General features: G+C 36.5%; 1 pseudogene; it reads right to left on the bottom strand.

Annotated features, from left to right (window-relative positions):
• Positions 1–2416: 2416 nt before the first annotated feature.
• LOC149793717 (microfibril-associated glycoprotein 4 pseudogene) lies at positions 2417–3717 on the bottom strand (annotated as a pseudogene).
• Between the last annotated feature and the right edge of the window lie 4437 nt (positions 3718–8154).

Genomic DNA, 8154 nt, shown 5'->3' with positions numbered 1-8154 from the left:
ACGGATTTGTGGACCAAGCCAACGGGTCGTCGACTGGACCTTCTACTGGTCGCTTAGATAATCGCAAAGTTGCCGACTGGGTCTTGCTCTTTTCACCGACTTGGTCGCAGATTCGTCGTTATCTAATTGAGAGAGAGAGAGAGAGAGAGAGAGAGAGAGAGAGAGAGAAGCGTCAGTGCGAAATGAAAGAATAGTTATCCTCGTCAATAACTGTATTGTTGCAAGAACCTTGCTTTCTTGGACGAGCCTTGTAGAACCGAAAGACTTTGCCCATACTCTTTTCCGGTTCCTAGGCCTAAAAACTCTGCTGTCCGAATACGTCTAAATATGCTTGCTCTTGCGGTGGATATACTGCTTCACTTGCAAAGGGACGTCTTCACAAAATACCGCTACCTAGCATCACCGTAGCAGCCACATTTGGTACGTTTGTTAACTTGGTGGCGATTGAGTCCTTGACCATGAAACTGACCCCTGAAAGTCGTTTTTCAATCTTTGGTTTTCCTAACCAGTACAGTATGTATTCAGCGCCGAGTACTCTCCGACTTCCTGCCTCTGATAGGTTGACTTCACTAAGTGCCGAAATGTCAACACGAAGGCGGGAGACTTCGTGTGTGATTAAGGCAGAGCGTCGTTCTGGTCTCTTGCTGTCGGTTGAATCTAGCATTGTTCTGATGTTCCAACCAGCCAGGTTTAGTATTCTCCCACGATGTGAGACAGGTGGGGCATGTCTTCTTTTTTTCGGTTATCTTTCGATCGCGTTGTAAGATTTCCGTTGGCTGTGGTAGGCCAACTGCGGGTGGTGGTAAGGAGACGAGCTATGGTTAGGGCTCCTCTTCCATGCTCCTTTCTATGCAGAGCAAGCAGTTCTGTCCATAGAAAAGGATGCTTGGTCACACAGGCTGCTGACGTGTGATGGTGTCTCCTCCAGATCAACATCAGATGTATAAAGGCCGGAGTCGCCTGCATGTAGGCCGAGTTATACCAAAGACTTATAAAAATGGTACTAACAGCTGCCTCACTTGTCGCTCAGCATTTAAAGGTTAGTGTTAGGACTGGTCGGCCTGATGTCAGGATAATGTGACTGCGTGGGACATCATGCTACCTGTCTGCGGCATGATGTCCCAGTGCTAGACATTACTATAAACTGCCACACTGCAGACATGGTAGCGATATGACTGAAAAATTGTTAAAGCTAGGTTAAAATTCCAAAAATTCACACACAAACAACACACCTCCATTTGTCTTTCTTTCTGTGTTCCATCCTGCTTGACAAAGTTCGAAACTCACGGCATCACTATTGTAAAAAAGCTTTTCCTAACATCTTTTTTCATTTATATCTTGAAACTTCCTTTTAAACTGGAGCATCCAATTTTTTCTTTCTTTTTCCGTCGAAAGGCGGGTAATTAATGCTGTTTTTATTTATCAGCACGCACACCGACCTTTTCTTTCTTTCTGTATGTCCGTCACGCTTGCCAAAAAAGAAGTCGCGAGTTGAAACTCGCGGAATCCCAAATTTAAGTTTTAAATGTTTTTTCACCTCTTTCCAAATTTGTATGTACACATTTCCTTTTAAACTCGCGCATCTAATTTTTTTGTCTTGCTTTTCCTGTGTTAGGACGGGCAATTAGGCTAGTCTTTTATATAAACAACGACATTTGTCTTTCTTTGTGTCCCATCCGCTTGCCACAGAAGAGCACTCGAGTTCGAAACATGCGGCATCCCAATTATTTATACTTCCTTTTTCATTTTTATCTTGAAACTTCCTTTTAAACTTGAGCATCCCGACATTTGAAAACGTGTTTTTACTTTTTCCCGTCTTTCGACGGCTAATTAAGCTAGTTAACTAATAATAACTAAAAATAATTGTTCAAGGTACTTTTCTCTGACGTTACCGAGATGTTTCAATTTTGCTTAGAATGCAAGTTCGCTTTTCTTGATTTTCTTTCTTGAAAATTCAAACTCGTTTATTAATAATAGTATAATTTTGTGTATCTGCTGGATTCTAATTTTAGTACACATTATTAGATAATGCATCAGGTTAAAAAGTTATTGACGCAGTAGAATGGAGACATGATTTCATATCATAGCATAAAGAACCAAACGTATCATAACCAACTCTGTTTAAAAAGATTGCTGCAAATAAGAAATAAAAACATAGGGTGTAAAGTCTATAAAACTTAAATAATTCGAACTTCACCATTTTATGCTCAAGTAAAATCGAATTTAATCACTATGGAAACAGGTAGAAACAGTTTGAACAATATTCAACAGCACAAAACATGAAAATATTTTGCCTTATGAGAGAGCAATGTAGACAATCCACAGAGAGAGAGAGAGAGAGTTTAAGAAATGTTGACTGAAGTTATCGATAATGATGATATGTATATCTGAATATGGAAAAAACAATTGGCCGCTATATCTTTAGTCACATCTTTAATACATGCCAAATAGTACATTATATTTTTATCCTTATATGTTTTTTCATAACTATGGTTCTGGTTAGTTTGCTAAAACAGCATTCTTTAATACCGTACAGGCCGCCCTAATCTAGAATGGTATTTGTAGTTATGTAAAATGAAAATTAATTTGACATGGTCAAATGTCGCATGAGAATTATGGTAAAAGTTTAAGCAAAAATACTTATTTTCTCACAAAACATTACAATCTCATTTATAAATGTAGACATTCATGGGTATGGGTCCTGTATTTCTTTTCCTTTTAACGAGAGGTAATTTTTCTGATTTTCATATCTGCGTATACCATAGACGTATAAAACCCGGCATATGCATTCCAGTTTATTCCTTTTCCAAACGTAGTAGACCCATAGATACCATTCAAATTTGAAACATGGCAACTTTTGTACCACCATCCACCTTTATAAAGTTCAGCACAATTCAAACTATGACTGTCATTGTCTCGATCCTTTGTTGTAAATTTATATCCGTTATGGAGGGAGAAGGAATCACCAGCAGTGCCACTGTATCCTTCTACATTGAGAAAATAACCGCTATTCTCGTTTCCAACTTTGAACGAATTGTATCTGGCGTAGCTTTTGTTTCTGCTCGAAACAGCCAGTTCAATAAACAACTCATAGCTGTCCTGTGCAGTAAGAGCAAAAATGTTTTCATTTCCAAGCCAGAAGTTTTCATTCAAGTCTCCAAAACCCCGTTTATAATCTGACCAATCGCGATAGAAATCCACGTCCCCGTTGACTCTTCTCTGAATTATCGTCCACCCACCACCGGCTGTATCCATGTCACAACGGACATAGATTCCCTCGGGAAGTCCCTCTGGAAAAATAACATACACGCCTGTCTTGAAGTACTCTTGTTGGTACAGTTCTTGACAATCCCTCGGTCTTCCAAGGAAACCTCTGAGCCATCCGCCACAGTTGGGATAATAAGATGGACAAACAGGTCCAGGACCGTACTCACGCGCAGCATCATAGTTGCACGTGCACTGACATGTTTTTGGGATAGTACTGTACGAATTATCTTGTCTTAGTCCAATCTGACCAGTCTTATCTTGGGACTCGTGGTAGTTTTGACTAAGGCCGGCGAGTTCAGCAAATAACTCATCTCTGTTTTCCGACTTTGTCTCTTCAACAGTAGACACCGCCGCACATAGCGAATTTACGAGTATCAGAAAGACTGCGTTGCCGCCCATTGGTACGCTGAAGGCAACCGTTTGGTTTGCAGTCACGTTGCGTTGCTCTTACTGTGCTCAAGTGATCATGTGTAAATGGTTTTCAATTCGACTTCAATTATTGTTTCCCATGATTTAATCTGGAACGCCTACAATTCAAGCCGGTGAAAAGTTCTCCAATAGCTATCAACCTACATACACGTGAAAGCACCTCTTAGATTTCTGCCACCTATATGTGATTTCCTGCATTGTTAGATCTACTTGTGACATATAACAGAGTTCTTAACTCTTTAGGTCTATGATCAAAGTAATACGTTTGTGATTTTGAAGTCTTGTTAATAGCGCCTACCAATTCAGATGCATCAATTGCAACTGCCTCAGTTAAAGAGTGAGTGCTTTAATTGTTACATCATGCAACTCATTTATGTATTCGTGTCCACTTTTGTTAAGCTTAATTTCAGTAAAATCATAATCATATAGAAGCTTTTCTTGTTCAAGAGAGAACATTTATGATGCTAGGGTAGATTTAATCCATCAAGGGTCAAATAATTATCACAAGGCTTGCATTTGCGGTCGACCATAGTCTAAAAATACTTGACTTCTTTCCCATCACTTGACACAATTAACTGGAGTAAAAGGGTTACTTTGAAATTTCTAAGATGGACAAATCAAGTGAAAGTCAGCGTGTTTATTGCTTCATTTTACTACATTAGAAAGGGTTTTGCTTTATAGATCGAGCGATAATAGATAGGTGGACTCACAATGATAAGGTGGTTTTTGAATATACACATTTTCCATTCCATATGTATATGCTTTGGCAATCTGATTAAAATCAGATCTCCACTGTTCGGACAGAGAGTTCATGATTTGATAGCCTTTCGAATTCCCAGTCCACTTATATTTAGTAGCCTATCAGATAAAGCATTACGAATTCGTGTTACGGATAGTTATCGTTAGTAACAATATGTTCCGAATGGCGTGCGTCATTTTCAAAACTTTGAAAATTGTTATTTCATTAGCGAACTACAAGGTCAACAGCATATGACCTCTCCTTCGGATTATTAAGATTTCCACGTAGGATTGTGAAGATCTGATTTTAGTCAGATTGAATCTTCAAAAAATGTTTTGTCAACCGGAAATGTGTCTGAGCTTTGGAAAGAAGTCAAAGATCTCAGATGAATTTCACTCATTTAGAAATTTTCTCCTTACCGAAGTAATACGTAAATAGTTATGATTCATTTTAATAGTTTAGGAGCAAGAACGCATACTTTACGTGTATAATTGATAATTGGAAACAACACGATATTAACCGTACAATGTAGAACAGTTTCCTTTGCTAAGGAAAACAACGCCCATGTGTTGCACTGCGAAGCATCATGTGTCAGTCACTTCTCAAGACGTCAGTTACCTGCGCTTGTTTTCGATTTTGCCTATTTCTTATCACACTTATTATGTTTAGTCAGCATTCGGATAAATGACTTCCTTGAACAGGTATTCTGCCTATTGATAATTACATCAAGGAACCTTTGGGAAAGCATATTACGTGGAGCAAACTTCAGGAGATTTAAATGATTTGTTTTCAACCTAGACGAAATTTCTGCATTATTTTGCTTTAGTTTTGTTCATGCAGCAGTTTTGTCTACACTTTTTAAAACAATTCTGGAAGTTCCAGTGTTACATTCATTGGGAATGTCCACTGATTTGTTATCGGGGCTTTCTTCTGTAAAATTTTAATAAATGTAACAGTTTTCTCCATGGTTTAGAATTCGTTAGGTTTTTCTGACATTTCAAAAAGGTACATAATACTTAGTAAGCACATATGAATCGCTCTTGTATAGTGCGTAAATTGATTCATTCGTGGGTTTTAAGGTTGAGTAGTACTATTAAATCCAGGTCAACGTCACAAGACTTGAATGGAGGACATTGTTTTTTCAGAAACATAGGATGACCTAATTCTTGATTAGCTAGTGTAACCCATGTGACCCTGTTTACGGTTTTGATTATGAATGTGAGACACTAACTATTGTGAATGTGTAATCAATATGATAGAATTATTACGTAGAATTATGCATTCTTAGTAGTAATTACCATTCTTGAATGTTATTGAGAGGAGTTATTTATTTAATTTAATCACTCGTTGAAATTACAGTGCTCGAAATATTCAGATTAATTCGTATAATAGCTTTACAGAATTACTGTGAATCCCAGTAAAGACTATTTTGAGTAATAGCTCTCACTGAAATGCAGTAAATTCATTTAAAGATATTTTAGTATTCTATCATAGTGATTCTTCTTTACTTTGATTACTTGATTCTTTTGGAATTTAGGAATTTAGGATTTGATTTGCTATACTGAAAATTATTTAATTTTGACTTTGTGTTATAGGGAAGTACATAACATAGCCAATTTTTTGCCAAACTTGTTGGTTTTAGCTCTTTTTGTTAGTGTTTTACGACAATAGAGTCGTAACAGTATGCATGTATTAACGTATAATGTAAGGTTCAAAGGTATGTCAACACAATCGCGTTTATATAATAGGAGTAAAGTTCTAAAATATAAAGATAAAAAGAAGCATTTGTCAAGTAAACGTAAAAGTTAAGCACTAAAAGTTCAAAGTAAAATTACAAAAACTCAAATGATAAAGATAAATAGCAAATCTTTAAATTTAGGGTAACTTTTGCTATACAACCGCAGTATTTGAAAAGACTAACATTTGGTCTGGTTCTACATCATCAAAATGCTTCTTTATATGCCCACATAAGTGGTAAGTTGATAAACTCGACAATCATGTTGTGCTCTCAAAGGACACTGTCAAGGTATGCATTCTGGGCAATGTTCAACCTTCAGAAGTTATGCATGGGTCATGTGTGTCCCATAGGAAAGCCTCATAATGCAACTTTATATCTGCTCTTTTGTTCTGTATCAGGGGTCTCCAATGTTTGATCATCCAAAACGTTTTTGTGGACTTTTCATTATGCGTACTTTACCAGCGTTACAGAACATGCCGATTTATAAAATATTTTAAGTCAGTACACGGATTCTTCTAATTGGAAAAGGGTAAATATAGGGCAGCTTTTGGCTCCTTTTTCTCCTTTTTTATTACATTTAATACTACTGTGACTAGGCAGCAACATTATACAGTAACGATTGCAGATTTTATTAACAAGTCGTTTTTTTTGTAAAGTTTGGAATATAAATGGGTTGTCAAGTTTAAGAGTTTCTGTGTGGAAAGGGAATCAGTAAAGATGAGGATTATTTCTATTGTTCACGTTTTGATATTCAAATTATGTGATTATGGGACGATAAATATCCACAGCAATATTATGTTATATTGAAAACGTTAGACAAAGTTGGTAAAGTTGCATGGGCTACGAAGATCAAAGATTTGCCATAATATTATTGCTTTGAATAACACAAAATATTGGGGTTCAAAATGTATTGTTTCGGAGTTCACACAAAGGATTAGAGATAATGCATTCCAATGTTGGTCAGAACATAATTACTAATTCTTTAATAAATGTTATTACTATAGTACGTATAAATCCCTACTACGATCTGATAAATGCATTCATGCAATATTCCTTTTCATTTAAGAACATGTTTAGTACAGCTAAGGTATTCTAGCAATAAACTAATGTTCGAAACAGGAAGAAGGAAGAGAAGAAAAAAAGACAGAGCATTCAGATTTTGGGAACTGAATAAGAGAAGAAATATTTATATAATATATGATGAATTTCAGCTTGTACGAGCATCCAGATTGTAGATTACATGTACTGTAGGTTTGATATCCGATACAGGGATATGTTCATACGTTACCATTCATACTCATGAACTGCGATGAATTTGGTGTTTGCAATGATAATTGGTATATAAGACATAGTATGGAAACCACATCCACACTAGAGAAAATGCCTTTAGTTCATATATATAGGTGGAATGAGAATAAAGGGCTAACATGACCAAGTGCAGTATTTCATATCAGGATTATGAGTAGTGATTGTCATTAATTGGAGGTCGGAGGGATTCGATTTCAAGAGAATAGCACAATAGTAAAGTGTTATAGAATAGTGTGCTACTTGAGGGCATGACGTGGAATACAATCTTATAAACGGTCTGCGGATTCTGTGGTATAGGGGAAAATGAACATTAGTTAGCCATCTTCGGGAAATGGAACATGATTGTGTCTTCTTGACCTCTCACGCGGCTTTTGTGCTTAAAAGAATCTGCGGATTGTTAGGACAATAGGAAATTAACATTAGAACACCATTTGTATGGGCTTCTGGGGAAGAAGGAGAATCCCATCTTGAAAATGTTCATAGTGTTATTCTTTATATATCTTTTACTGTAATTCAAAATAAGGAGGTTTAGAATTTTCGGTATTCTAAATTTAAAATTCTCTCTAAAAATTGATTGTATATTACAGGCAGTATGTTTGGCAAAATAACTTTCACTGTCAATGTTGCTGACTTTAGGTTTTGTTTTTTATATTCACTTTGGGTGATAAAGGAT

This window comes from Sinohyriopsis cumingii, chromosome 8 (assembly GCF_028554795.1).
Source record: "Sinohyriopsis cumingii isolate HCF-2022 chromosome 8, ASM2855479v2, whole genome shotgun sequence".
NCBI classification, from domain to species: Eukaryota; Metazoa; Mollusca; class Bivalvia; order Unionida; family Unionidae; genus Sinohyriopsis; species Sinohyriopsis cumingii.
Note: the sequence above shows the minus strand (reverse complement) of the source record. Positions and strands in the feature narration are given on the sequence as shown.